This window comes from Pleurodeles waltl, chromosome 7 (assembly GCF_031143425.1).
Source record: "Pleurodeles waltl isolate 20211129_DDA chromosome 7, aPleWal1.hap1.20221129, whole genome shotgun sequence".
In the NCBI taxonomy this organism is placed as follows: Eukaryota; Metazoa; Chordata; class Amphibia; order Caudata; family Salamandridae; genus Pleurodeles; species Pleurodeles waltl.
The window spans coordinates 983,316,202-983,329,643 of NC_090446.1; the positions used below are offsets into that span (position 1 = coordinate 983,316,202).

Sequence of the window (13,442 nt, forward strand, 5' to 3'; positions counted from 1 at the left end):
ATAATGAATAAGCTTAAGTCAAAGAAGCAACCACTCTACTTACGCTATGTAGATTATAAGGCTGCATTTGCGTAGACCGTAATCTCATCTGGAAGAAACTGGCATCCATTGGTTTTCCAACACATCTTTTAAAAACAATACAGCTGTTGTACATGGACGCCTGCACAAGGGTGGGAATCAGGGAAAGTTCTACCCTGTCAAGCAAAATATACACATCCAAGGGACTTAAACAAGCCTGAGTTCTAGCTCCACATCTGTTTAACCTCTTTTTAGCTGATTTAATGCCTGCCCTCGACAAATTAAATTCTCATGCTCCGAAATTGGGGTTGATTGCCATCTCAAATCTCCTTAACACAGATGACGTGATCCTGCTCAGCCAACCCAAAATTGACCTTCAATGCCTAATTGATAAACTGGCCTCACTTTCCCTAACCAGTGGAATAACAAAGCTTAAAAAAACGGTAATGGTAATGGGTATTGGTAGCAGGAGTGCAAAAAAATCACAAATGGTTCCTACAAGGTGTTCAACTGGACCAGGTGAAAACCTATTGTTATCTATGGGTGGTGTTTGATGCAAGGAATTCATTTCAACATCATCAGTACAAGTTGGTCAGAAAAGGCAATACTCTAATGCTTACTTACCGCATCTTGCAATGCGCCCTGGTTGGTCCAAGTTTCTTACCCCTCCTAAAAGTAATGGGGCTAAACTCATCCCCACCATCTTATATGGAAGTGAAGCTCTTCTTGGATGGGATGGTTATGCTCTAAATGCAATCTTAAGTTGAACCTTTAGATCACTTTTTCACCAGCCCCCCAAAATGCCTTGCTGGCACAGATTAGGCTTGAATTTGACTTAACGAATCAATCAGTTGCAAGGAAAGGAACCTATATGAAAACATGGAGAAGAGTCAGGGATGCTATAAAAAGCCAACTCTGCCAAACTTTGTAGCATGAAATACAAACAACAGACAAAGCTCCAGCTCTTTTTTCCAGGACTCGGCAATTAAGGCTCTAGGCATCCGTCGTTATTGGGAAACCTTTCTGTCACACAACGCCTTTAGAAAATTGCTGAATGGTGTGGTGAAAAATCAATCCTTACTAAATGACAAAGCAATTCTAGCCTCAAGATCACATGCCTGGATGATAATAAAGCACCAAGCCTACCTGGAGACAGGGTGGTCACGTCACTTAAAAATGGATTTAATGCGTTACTGTTTGGGTCTTTCACCAGGGGAACTTGTGGGACCATCGTGGAAAACATCTGACCGGAGACCCGCTGCAGGTTGAGCTTCTGTGGGTGAGAATGTATGATTCATGTAACCTACATTCGCCCTGGCTTACTCCAAGAAAGAAGACTATCATTGAAATCCTTTTTTAACCAAAGAAGTATTTGGACATGTAGGAAGGCAGCAATAGCAAACCTAAATGGCATGGATCCAACCCTAAACTGTTTGTAATATGAACTTTCTAAAGGTGGTGGGGAAACAATTGTCGGCCACTACTGCAAGCAGTGACCAACAACAGTCTTTAGGGTACCTGCATTTTCTGCGCTTTTGCACATTTCGATCTTATGTATACTTTTAGGAATCCTTGTGACTGTAGCAGGTCAGCTCATATGTAAACTGAATATGTTTTTACAGATTTCGTTTCTGTGGGGAACTTTTAACTACGATCTATGAGATTTCTCCCTGTGGTAAAGTTTTAAATTAATACGCTCAATATCTGGCACTTCACTATAACCATGCATATTGTGTTAAGCATCACTGTGCCTTAAGGCTTTTGTTGTACTGGGAATGATCACTTGTGATGTATTGACTGATCTTAGACATGTCATTATGTGTTTTTGATACATTATTGTTAAAGTTTTGGTTAACTGTATAATAAATTATATTTTATGCTATTACTGGACCTCTGACACCACCAACTCAGTACACTTCTGGACCTGTGAATACTCTGCCAGGAAGAAGGACTTCTGTGATTCTGAAAGACTGCCACTCTGCTGTACTGCTGCTTTGCTGGACTCCTGCCTTGATATGCTGCCCTGGTGCCTGCTGCTCCCCTGTTTGGGTGAGAAGGGCTGAACCTCCATTACAAGTGGTGCCACCCCAGTCTTGGACCCTTGGAAGTGGGCGTAAGGGGTTTTCTCCAGCTGAACTGATGCATCCTCTAGTAGGGAAGCAGAACCTGCGCATCGCTCCTGCTGCATGGATCAGAACCAGCGCATCACCACGACTGCATGGGTTGGAACCAACACAACAGAATTCCATTGACGCATCTTGGAACCTGTGCATTGCCTTTGGAACTGCCACTACGACATGCTTTACCCAGCATCAGCGCCTCGTATCCCTCATTGACAGCATCCTCTATGACAAAGCTACATCTCTCTCTCACAGCCTAAGCGCTCATTGTAACCGGCGCATCATCTCAGCTGTGCAACACATCTGACACCAACCTTTGCATCGCAAGCCACTTTGACAGGATCCTAGAGGACGATGCAACATACCCTCACACTGCAGCCTCGCTGTATCTCAGAACTGACACGTCTGTGTTTCATACCTATGCAATGCTTCAGCAACAGTATTTAGGGTACTTTTTTCAGCTGGCTTAACTCAGTTCCTGTACCCGGCCCGCGCTTCAGCATAGTCAATCTGAACTTTTGACTTTGTCATAGTCCAGTGTGATCAGATATCCCTGGTTGGCGCTTCTTTCTTTTAAGCACTATTTTACAGTTTAATCTTTAATAATTCATAACTCAAGTTCTACTTTTTGGATTTTTCTCATTTTGGTTTTGTTTTATTTATTAATCTGATGTGGAATCTTTTTGTGTGGAGTTTTCACTGTTTTACTGTTGGAAGTGCTGCACAAATACTTAACACTCTAAGTTAAACCTGACTACCCTGTGCCAAGCAACCAGAGGGTGAGTACAGATTAATTTAGGGTTGGCTTGTGCCTTACCCTGACAATGACTGGGGTTGCTGCTTAACCAGGGCTTCCACTCTAGGCAACCACCAACCCAATTTCTAACACTATGCATGGGTGAGTCGAGTTATATCAGTGAATAGCTGCACTATATATGCAAGTCCCTGAACGTGATATCACAGACATCATCAGGTACAGAATGCCTGCAAGTATGTATTAATTATATGATTAGAACTTTGCCAAAGGCAGCGAAGCACTGTACAGTATCAAAGGCAAGGATAAACTCCACAAGTATTTGAAGAGGTTTGGTTGTCAAAACATCATGATGTAGTGTTCTTTAAAGCGGTGTTACCAGAACGTGTGAGCATTCACAAATTGAATTAGTAACACACTTACAGAGAAGTCGTGAAGGTTCCTTGGTATGATTCATAGACAAAGAAGTTATCAGAGTCACAAGGGGATATTGCTTATGTAAGTACAGACGTAGAGTGTTCCCTGGTGATATCTGTGATGCACAGGTACCAAAGAGTTGATGCTCCACCGAATGATAAAAGTGATGCACTGGTACACAAGGGATAATGCTCTGCAGGTGATATTAGTGATGCACAGGTATTAAAGGGGTGATGCTCCACAAGGTGGTATAAGTGATGCACTGTTACAGAAGGGGCTATGCTCCACTGGGTGATATTCGTGATGCACAAGTACAGAAGGGGCGATGCCCACAAGGTGATATCAGTGATGCTCAGGTACAGAAAGGGCAATGCTCTGCATTGTGATAACAGTCATGCACAGGCACAGAAGGGCTGATGCTCCAGAGGGTGATATCAGTGATGCTCAGGTACAGAAAGGAAGAGGCTCCACAGGGTGATATCACTGATGCACAGGTACAGAAGGGGTGATACTCCTCAAAGTGATATCAGTGATGCTCAGGTACAGAAGGGAAGATGCTCCGCAGGGTGATATCAATGATGCACAGGTACAGAAGTGGTGATGCTCTGCAGGGTGATACCAGCTATGCACCGGAACAGAAGGGCATTGCCCCTCTTGTACCCAAGCATCACCAATATCACCCCGCAGACCATCGCCCCTTCTGTACCTGTGCATAACTCATATCACTCTGCTGCACAGGTACAAAAGGACTGATGTTCTGCATGGTGATATTAGTGATACAGAGGTACAGAAGGGGTGATGCTCCGCAGGGTACTATCAGTCATGCACGGGTACAGGAGGGGTGATGTTCCACAGGGTGATATCAGTGATGCTCAGGTCCGGAAGGGGTGATGCTCCGCAGGGTGATAACAGTCATGCACAGTGTTAGACTTTTCATCATTGGTGTGGTCTCCCCTAACTTTTAGCCTCTGTTTCCCAGGTTGTTGATGTGTGCTGGACTCTGTTTTTGCTGTTTTTGTTACTCTGGGCACTTTACCACTGCTATCTAGTGCTAAAGTGCAAGTGCTCCTATATAAAATGTGTATGCAATTGGTTCTCTGTGATTGGCATATTTGATTTACTGGTAAGTCCCTAGTACAGTGCACTAGAGGTGCCAAGGGCCCGTAAATCAAATACTACTAGTGGGCCTCCAACACTGGTTGTGTCACCCATATAAGTAGCCCTGTAATCATGTCTCAAACCTGGCACTGCAGTGTCTGCGTGCGCATTTTTAAACTGTAAATTTGACTTGGCAAGTGTACGGACTTGCCAGGCCTAAACCTTCACTTTTCTTATATGTAAGACACCCCTAAGGTAGGCCCTAGGTAGCCCCAAAGGCAGGGTGCAGTGTATGGTTAAGGCAGGATATACAGTAAGGTGTTTTACATGTCCTGACAGTGAAATACTGCTAAATTTATTTTTCACTGCACTGTTGCGAGGCCTGTCTCTCTCATAGGTTAACATGGGGGGCAACCTTTAAATATAATTAAAGTGTAGATTCCCTTTGGGAGCAGATGGACATATGGAGTTTGGGGTCTCTGAGCTCACAATTTAAAAATACATCTTTTAATAAAGTTGATTTTGAGATTGTGTGTTTAAAAATGCCACTTTTAGAAAGTGGGCATTTTCTTGCTTAAACCATTCTGTGACTCTGTCCCGTTTGTGGATTCCCTGTTTGAATCAGGTTGACAGTTGGGCTGTTTGCACCTCTCTCTAGACAGTGACACAAAGGGAGCTGGGGTGTAGCCTGCATATCCTGATGAGCCATCTGTGCTAGGAGGGAGGGGAGGAGTGGTCACTCACACCTGAAAGGGCTGTGCCTGCCCTCACGCAATGCAGTCTCCAACCCCCTGGTGTGTGTCTGGGGTTGGCCTGGGCAAGGCAGGATTTCACAAACAAGAGAGACTTTTCTTTGAAGTGAGCCTACTTCGAAGGGCAAAATGGGTATAAAAAGGGCACCCAAAACCCCAGACTTTAGATCACTTCTGGAAACCTAAATGAACCTCTGCCTGGAGAAGAGCTGAAGAGCTGAGGAAGAAGAGCTGCCCTGCCTGTGACTGCTTTGTGGAGCTATCCTGCAGTTGCTGCTTCTGCCTGTGCAAGAGGACAAAGACTGGACTTTGTGTGCCTTCCGGCTTGTGAAGAAATCTCCAAGGGCTTGAAATTGAGCTTGCCTCCTGTTGTTGAAGTCTCAGGGACAGCAAAGACTTCTCTCTGCCAGCACCTGGAGCCTCTGCTGAGACTCCTGCCCTGTCAAGTGGTGCCTTATCCAGTTCCTGGGGCCTTGAAAGGTGAAGCTGGCAGACCAAGGTTGGAAATCCACGCATAGAACGCCGTGCTGGGAAATTTCTGACACAACCTCCTGAGCGTGGCTGAAAAATGACGCACTGCCAGCTTCGCGGTTGAAATCGACGCTCCACCTGCAGCGCGGCTAGGAAATCGACACACCTGGCTGGAGAAATGATGCGCAGCATTGCTGACAGAGGCTGCAATGACGCAACATCGCTAGGCATGGAAAAACAACGCAAGCCTGCCCGGACCTGAGGTGTTTTGTCCGGATCGATGCATCTCTCTCCTGTGGGGAAAGAAACGACGCACGCCGATCGGACCGGAGAAGGAGAAACAACGCACAACCTTGCTTGCGGGTGAGAAATCGACGCACCACTAACCTTTTTTGATGCACACTCGCCCGTGTGTGTTATTTTGATGCGACCCAGGTACAATTTTCACACTAACAGCGTTAGCGTTGTGTTTAAAAGGACATGAAGACTCTTTTTACATTTTAATCAATAACTTGACTTGTATATGTTAGAATTTTGTCGTTTCGGTCTTGTTTTGTTTAGGTAAATATTTTCTGTTTTTCTAAACCTGTGTTGTGTCATTTTGTAGTGTTTTCATTAAGTTACTGTGTGTGTTGGTACAAATACTTTACACCTACCACTCTGGAGTTAAGCCTGCCTGCTCGTGCCAAGCTACCAAGAGGGTGAGCGGGGGTTAGCGGAGGGTGATTCTCTTTTACCATGACCAGAATGAGGGTCCTTGCTTGGACAGGGGGTAACCTGACTGCCAACCAAAGACCCCATTTCTAACACACAGGTACAAAAAGAGTGATGCTCCCCAGGGTGATAACTGTCAAGCATAGGTACAGAAGGGCCGATGCTCCGGAGGGTGATATCACTGATGCACAGCTACAAGAAGGGGTGATGCTCCACAGGGTGATATCAGTGATGCACAGGTACAGAAGAGGTGATGCTCCCTAGGGTGATATCAGTGATGCACAGGAACAGAAGAGGTTATGCTCTGCAGGGTGATACCAGTTATGCACGGGTACAGAAGAGGTGATGCTCCACAGAGTGATATCGGTGATGCATAGGTGCAGAAACAGCGTGATAATGGGGATGCTCAGGTAGAGAAGGGGTGATGCCCCGCAGGATGATATCAGTGATGCACTGGTATGGAAGGGGTGATGCTATGTAGTGTGATAACAGTGACTCACAGGTACAGAAGGAGTAATGCACCGCAGGGTGATACAAGTTATGCACAGGTACAGAAGGGATGATGTTCTGAAGGGTGATATTGGTGATGCCTGGGTAAATTACAGGTGATGCTCTGCATGGTGATATCAGTGAGGCTCGGGTACAGAAGGAGTGATGCTCTGCAGGGTGGTAAAAGTGATGCTTAGGTACATAAGGGGCAATGCTCTGCAGGGTTTTATCAGCAATGCTCAGGTCCAGAAGGGGTGATGCTCCGCAGAGTGAATTCAGTGATGCTCCGGTACAGAGGGGGTAATCCTCTGCAGGGCGAGGTCAGTGATGCTCAAGTACAGAAGGGGTGATGCTCTGCAGAGTGATATCAGTGATGTTCAAACAGAGGAAGGGTGATACTCCGCAGGGTGCTATTAGTGATTCACAAATACAGAAGGGGTGATTCTCCACGGAGTGCTATCAGTGATGCACAGGTACAGAAGGGGTGATGCTCTGCAGGGTGATATTAACAATGCACAGGTACAAAAGGGTTGATATTCCACAGGGTTATATCAATGATGCTCAGGTACAGAAGGGGTGATAGTCTGCAGGGTGATATTAACAATGCACGGGTACAAAGGGGGGTGATATTCCACAGGGTTATATCAATGATGCTCAGATACAGAAGGGGTGATGCTCCGGAGTGTGATATGAGTGATGTGCAGGTGACAAAGGGATAAGGAACATGATGGTGATACTGATAATGCTTAGGTAGAAGAGGTTTGAGGGGCTTGGAAGAGGAATCGTAGACGAACAGGTAAAACATGTGCAAGGATTCATGGAATGATGGCAGTGATGCACAAGTACACGAGGGATGAGTCAACCACATGGTGTTATCAATGATGCACGGGGATTGGAGCACAAGAGTCACTCGGGGTATTATTACTTGTCCAAAGTGCAGAAGGAATAAGAGTCCACTGTGCTACTAGTGATGCTCAGGGACAAGAGGTATGAGCTACTGGTGATATTAATTATGTTATGGACATAGGTTCAAGTGGGCGTTAATACCATTGTTCTTCAGGAACAGAGAGTGGATGTGTCAGGCGCCAAACAGTTTTGTATCAAACTAAACAACAACTGTGTGATAGATTACACTGCTCAGCCCATGCTAGGAAGCTATAAAGAGAACTTATATATCTAAACATAAAGATACGTAATGAATAGCAACTTGTAAAAGGATTTTCATCCCTTTGAGATGAGGAGATCTCTTGAGAATAAATGCCAAATTCAAAGTGGTTTGTAAGTCTCATCTGACCCCTGATGGAGTCGTGGAACCATAACACCACTTGCTTCCATGAGCGCCCCATTAGCGGGGCATCCGTATTTTCACAGGAAGCCCCTCGTACCGTGAATACCCATCTGAAATAACTGTTATGTGTGAAATATAGATAGAAAACCACGAAATAACCTTGGCTTCTCACACAGTGTGGTAGCACCTAACACAAAACTGCCATCAATGAAAGTGGCTGCCTGCTCCGAATCAAAGGATGCACATTTTATAGGAAGTGAAAGATGACCGCTGAAGCTACCCACTAAGATTGTATTCACTGACCTTCAGATAAAACAGGGGTCTGATTTAGGTCTCGGTGGATGGAATACTGCGTCACATGTGACGGACATTCTGTTCACCTACTAGGATCTCCATAGGATATAATGGGATCTTAATATGACAGATGTGATATCGGTCAGGTTTGTGATGGAGTATTCCCCTCCACCAAGATCTTTCCAGCATGCACATTAGCCCACAGAACTATCCTACTGAGGGGTTATTACTTGTTGGTAGCTTATTGCATATTAGCGATTCTAGGACAGTTCAATCTCCAGAGCCCACCGAATCCAGTGATTAGTAGGGATGAGTGCATCTAAGAAGTCACGAGTTTACCTGGGGAAACCACTATGGCAGCTCGTCCTTCTAAGGGCGACAAGAGGAGCACCCTGTACACATGAACAGCGCCTAGAAGACTGCTCAGAGCGGCAGCAAGCGCTCCATAAGAATAATATATTATCATTCGTTTCTATAATAATAGAACAACGCATGGGACGCACTTTGCAGGGTTAAGTGGGGATTTATATTGGAGCGAAAACAATGCTAATTGCAGCAAGGCATTGATTTTTTTATGTAGCCCTAGTATTAATAAAATCCATTCCTTCCAATGACCGGGGAGGTAAGAGCGCCTGTGCCTTGCGGTAATACTCGCTCCCCGGCCCCTTCCTACTCACTGGTTACCTGGGTGGCCAAAGGAAGATCGTTCCAACCTGGACCATGGCCAAGCCTGACAAAACAAAATAACGGCCGAGCAGCTAGCACACGACGGTAGCATACAACGTGACACTGCGCGGTGCAGCTCCTGGCGACAACAGCACCTGTAGCGTAGCTACTGCAAAGCCCATCCAGGGAGATATGGACATGTGGAGACAGGGAAAGGGTGGGGACACGAAGCAGATGCAGCAGGTGCGTGCAGGTGGGGCCCCCGGCACATATATTTGGGGACCGTCATTTGTTTTTCCTCATCAGATTTTCACCAACGGCAATGGAGAGAAAAAAAGCTAAAGTGAGAACGATGGAGGAAGTGAACGATGGAAAACAGTGAAAATCGAATAAAATAGGGATGGAACAGAACATGCAAGAGTGAGCTATGGTGGGACCATCGTGTGGCGGCGGGTAAAAGAGGCATGAGGTGGACTCATGACTACATCCCCTTAGTATTCAGCCCCTCCGATGTTCGTGGTGGTGGCGGTGGGGCTCTGAGTCAAACTATGGGCTCCGACACTTATTGCTTTACAAATTAGGCACTGGGCTGATGCAGCAAAACATGCAAGGGGAGGCACAGCAAGTGGGAGACACCAACATGGGGGGACTTTTTCGTTGGATGACACGGAAAGTGGGAGACACAAACATGGAGGAACAAGGAAAGCAGGGAGACACTGATATGGGCAGAAGACGATCTAGGGAAACCCAGGAAAAAACTAATGCAACACTAGCAGACACAGGGAGACACAGAAGAGTACTGGGAATACTCCGGGGGGCCATGGGGGCGGCATGAGAAGACACTGGAGAGAAACACACAGGTTGTAACCAAGTACTCAATTATGTACCAGGTGGATCAGGGGAACACTATTTCATCACATTAGGCCTAGTGTTCCTGCATCCAGGTAAGGGGACAATGGACCGATTTTACTGGTTAGAACATCGCTCTGGTAAAATCACAAGTGGACAGGGATGCAAGCGCAGACAGGCCTGGGTGCCGGCCCGCATCTGACACCTTCCTATACTATTACGCAGAAACATGGCACGCTCCCTGGCCTGCTGTGCCCATGGACATCCCTTGCATCCCGCAGCCTGCACCACATCCTCCTCTCCCAGTTACCACCTGCGCCAATCAAGTTGTAAATGACAGCAGGAATCCTCATAGAATAGGGAATACCTGACACAATGTGACCTGGAAATACAAGGCCTACACTGTTATTTCTCATTCCACGGAGATTAACTTGTAATTGCACATGCTGGAAATGTGTTACTGCAGAGCCCTGGTGAGGTGTTACCGCACAGTATCAGTGTTTAAAGGTAAATAGTTTGCACCCTCCTGTACATTGCAACTAGTTTTCAGGGCAAATGGAGACACGAACACCAGAAAATATGGTCACTTGGAAACTTAAGGGGGTAGGGACACAGGAAGACAGGGACATTGCATACACAGACTCAGTGAGATCTATACAAAGGTATGCATGAGGAGACATTGAGGGATATTGGAAAACACATTTCTGGGAAGCACGTAGTGAGATATGGACTCAAAAAGACACCGAAGATACATGGATTACATAAAAGACTTTGAAAGTGAGGTGCCATGGACACTAGCAGAGACTCAAAGGCTGGAGAGACACGACCGCTGGGAGACATACACTGACAGACACACTGGGATACATGGAAAGACACTGGAAGAGTCCCAAAATACAGTATGTCACAGCCAAAAAGCATAGCATAATCTAACATAAAAAAATGTAGGAGAACACCATGACAGCATGGTTGTATACGATTTCATAGAATAACGATTAAATGGAATACGTTTAATGAGAAACCAGTTCCTCTAAACTGTGTAATGGAAATTTTCAGAATGAATGGTGTTTACTTTTCCGTAGAAACCAACTCTTAGAATTTCTTTTTGTTACATATTAGCTTTTGAATGCTTAATTTATAAGTGTAAATGCAATGGTTGCAGGTCATATTTTCAGAAGCAGTTTCATCTGAGATATTTATTTCAGTGCTTTACTTAATGGGATATTATTTCATATTGATATCTTTTACATTGTCAAAAACAAATACTTTGGATGCTTTTAATTTGCTGACCCATCACCACTCCTAATCGTCAGCAATTAGTATACCATCACAACTCCTAAACAGCATCCAACCCTGCCCCGAAAACCTTCACCACACCTAAACTACACTCATCCCTGAAGCCTAAAAGCCCTTTCTATCTCAAAGCTCTACCATCCCTAAACTATAAAGTCCCTCATTAGACCTAGCTTCACTGACTCCTTAACCCTAAAAATCTATTTCTATGTCAAAACCCACCCGTCCCATACCTCTTAAAACACTTCAGCACACCCAAACTCCACCCATTCCTGAACCCTAAAAACACACCCTTAAATACCAGCCATCCATGACCCATGAAGCTCCTTATCACTCTAAACTACTTATCCCTGAAACCTAAAAAACGCTTTTTACATATAAAATCCACCCATCCCTGAATCCTTAAAACCCCTTACCACCCTAAACTCCACCCCATCCTGAACCCTAAAAACTTTTCACCATCCCAGCTGCCACCCATAATTGAACCTTAAAAACTCTCACCAGCCCTGAGCTCTGCCCATCCATGAACCCTAAAACCTCTCAACACCCTTACACTCCACCCACCCCTGAAACCTAAAAACACCTCAAACATCTAAATTCCACTCATCTGCGAGCCCTAAAAACCCCTCTCCACGCCTTCACTTCACCCCTCTCTGAACCCTAAAATCCCTCTCTATGCCCAAGCGACAATTATTCCTCACCCCTAAAAATCCCTCATAACCCTAAACATTACCTAAAGTAATCATAAGCACCACTCAGGTTTACTGTAACTTTAGATTTTTTTTATCTTTTTGTATTTCCTTATAATTGTAATTCCTTAAAATTTCTTTTTCATGATTTGGTTACCCGCAAAGGGATTCCTCAGTTTTTATTTTCCATTAATTTACACACATCATGACAGCACTGCATAATAGAGCAGCACACAAAAAACTGACATGGCATTCAATGACCCACAACGTTACATGACTATCAAAAGAACTAAATACGTGCAGCAGAAATCGAATAGAATACAGTGTACCGTAGCACAGCATCAGGACATTATAACACAGCCCAGAGAAAATAAATGGCTCAGAATAGCATAGGCTAACATGCATAATATAAAATCCGAGGGAAAGGGAAAACATAACGCCTTGACATTAGAAAGCTCATTGTGCAGCATAGTATAACATAGCATACTGTAAAGCAGCATAGTACATTATAACACAGCATGTTTTAAATGCATAATGAAATAAGACAACCCAAGACAAACCTAATAGCCATGATGCAAAAATATAACAGCATAGCGTAAAATCAACTATGTGACATGCTGCTTCTCTCCCATCTCCTGTTTTAAAGGATGCCAGCGCCTCGTAACCTCGCAAGGCTGGTAGAGGCGCTGTAAAATTATCTTCATGCTAGATATAACAACTCTATTGAAAGTGTGCATACTCTGCTTTCAGCGAAGGTGCAGAAAGGAGCCGATCAGAAAGATGCTGCAGAGTCAGTTACCTTAGAAACTCTTCCGCGATCTCTTGTTTTTCCAGAAACAGCCCAGGTATGAAAATTTGATTTAAGGCATTGATTATTGGTAGCTCAGATCCGACCCCGGGGAATGCCCACACCTGGAGTGCCCCGAGGATACAGATGTGTAAGTGAAGAGCCTTTGGTGTGCGTTCCTGTTGTGTGCGGGTAGTATTTAAAACAAGAGCAGAAGACATCCCTAGGTATAAAGCACATTGCCCTCATAGACCAGTATTGTAGAGCCATATGTCATGCGCATATGAATGTCATGTCCTTATTAGCCAGTAGAATATTTTAGCAAAGTAAGGGAAATTAAAGCAAATTAATATTGTCAACCCGAATATGACAGTGAAATTTAAACACATCACACTGCGATAAATTTACCAAGTTCAAGTCTAAATTTGCAAAGTTCAAGTCCTTTTGACTGTTTTTAATATTAATTCTGGAGCCTGTCACACATAGGGCAGGAGAATTGTATGCACTCTCTTCACTTGACTCTTGAAGACCGTTATAGATGCATGGATCTGGGTTGGAATCAGGCTTACCGGGCTAGCGCCTTGCTTGGTGGCCAGTGGGCGCCTCTCGCGATGCGCGGGTTCCTTGCTCCTGGCTCCCCTTCATGCTGCGGCCAGTGACAGCTCAGTCCCCTCTCAGGCTCGGTGGAAGAGGAAAGCCCGCACCCCTGGAGCCTGTGACAGCCTGCTTCGGAGGGGAGGGGGGGG

The 13,442-nt window shown here is 45.0% G+C and overlaps 1 protein-coding gene across 1 annotated transcript in view; it reads right to left on the reverse strand.

Annotated features, from left to right (window-relative positions):
- The window catches only part of GPR142 (G protein-coupled receptor 142), a 171,226-nt gene extending 157,852 nt beyond the window's left edge, over positions 1–13,374 (reverse strand). Inside the window, exon 1 of the mRNA XM_069199791.1 lies at positions 13,266–13,374. The gene's annotated coding sequence lies outside the window, so the exon portion shown is untranslated. The remainder of the gene's footprint in view (positions 1–13,265) is intronic.
- Positions 13,375–13,442: the final 68 nt, after the last annotated feature.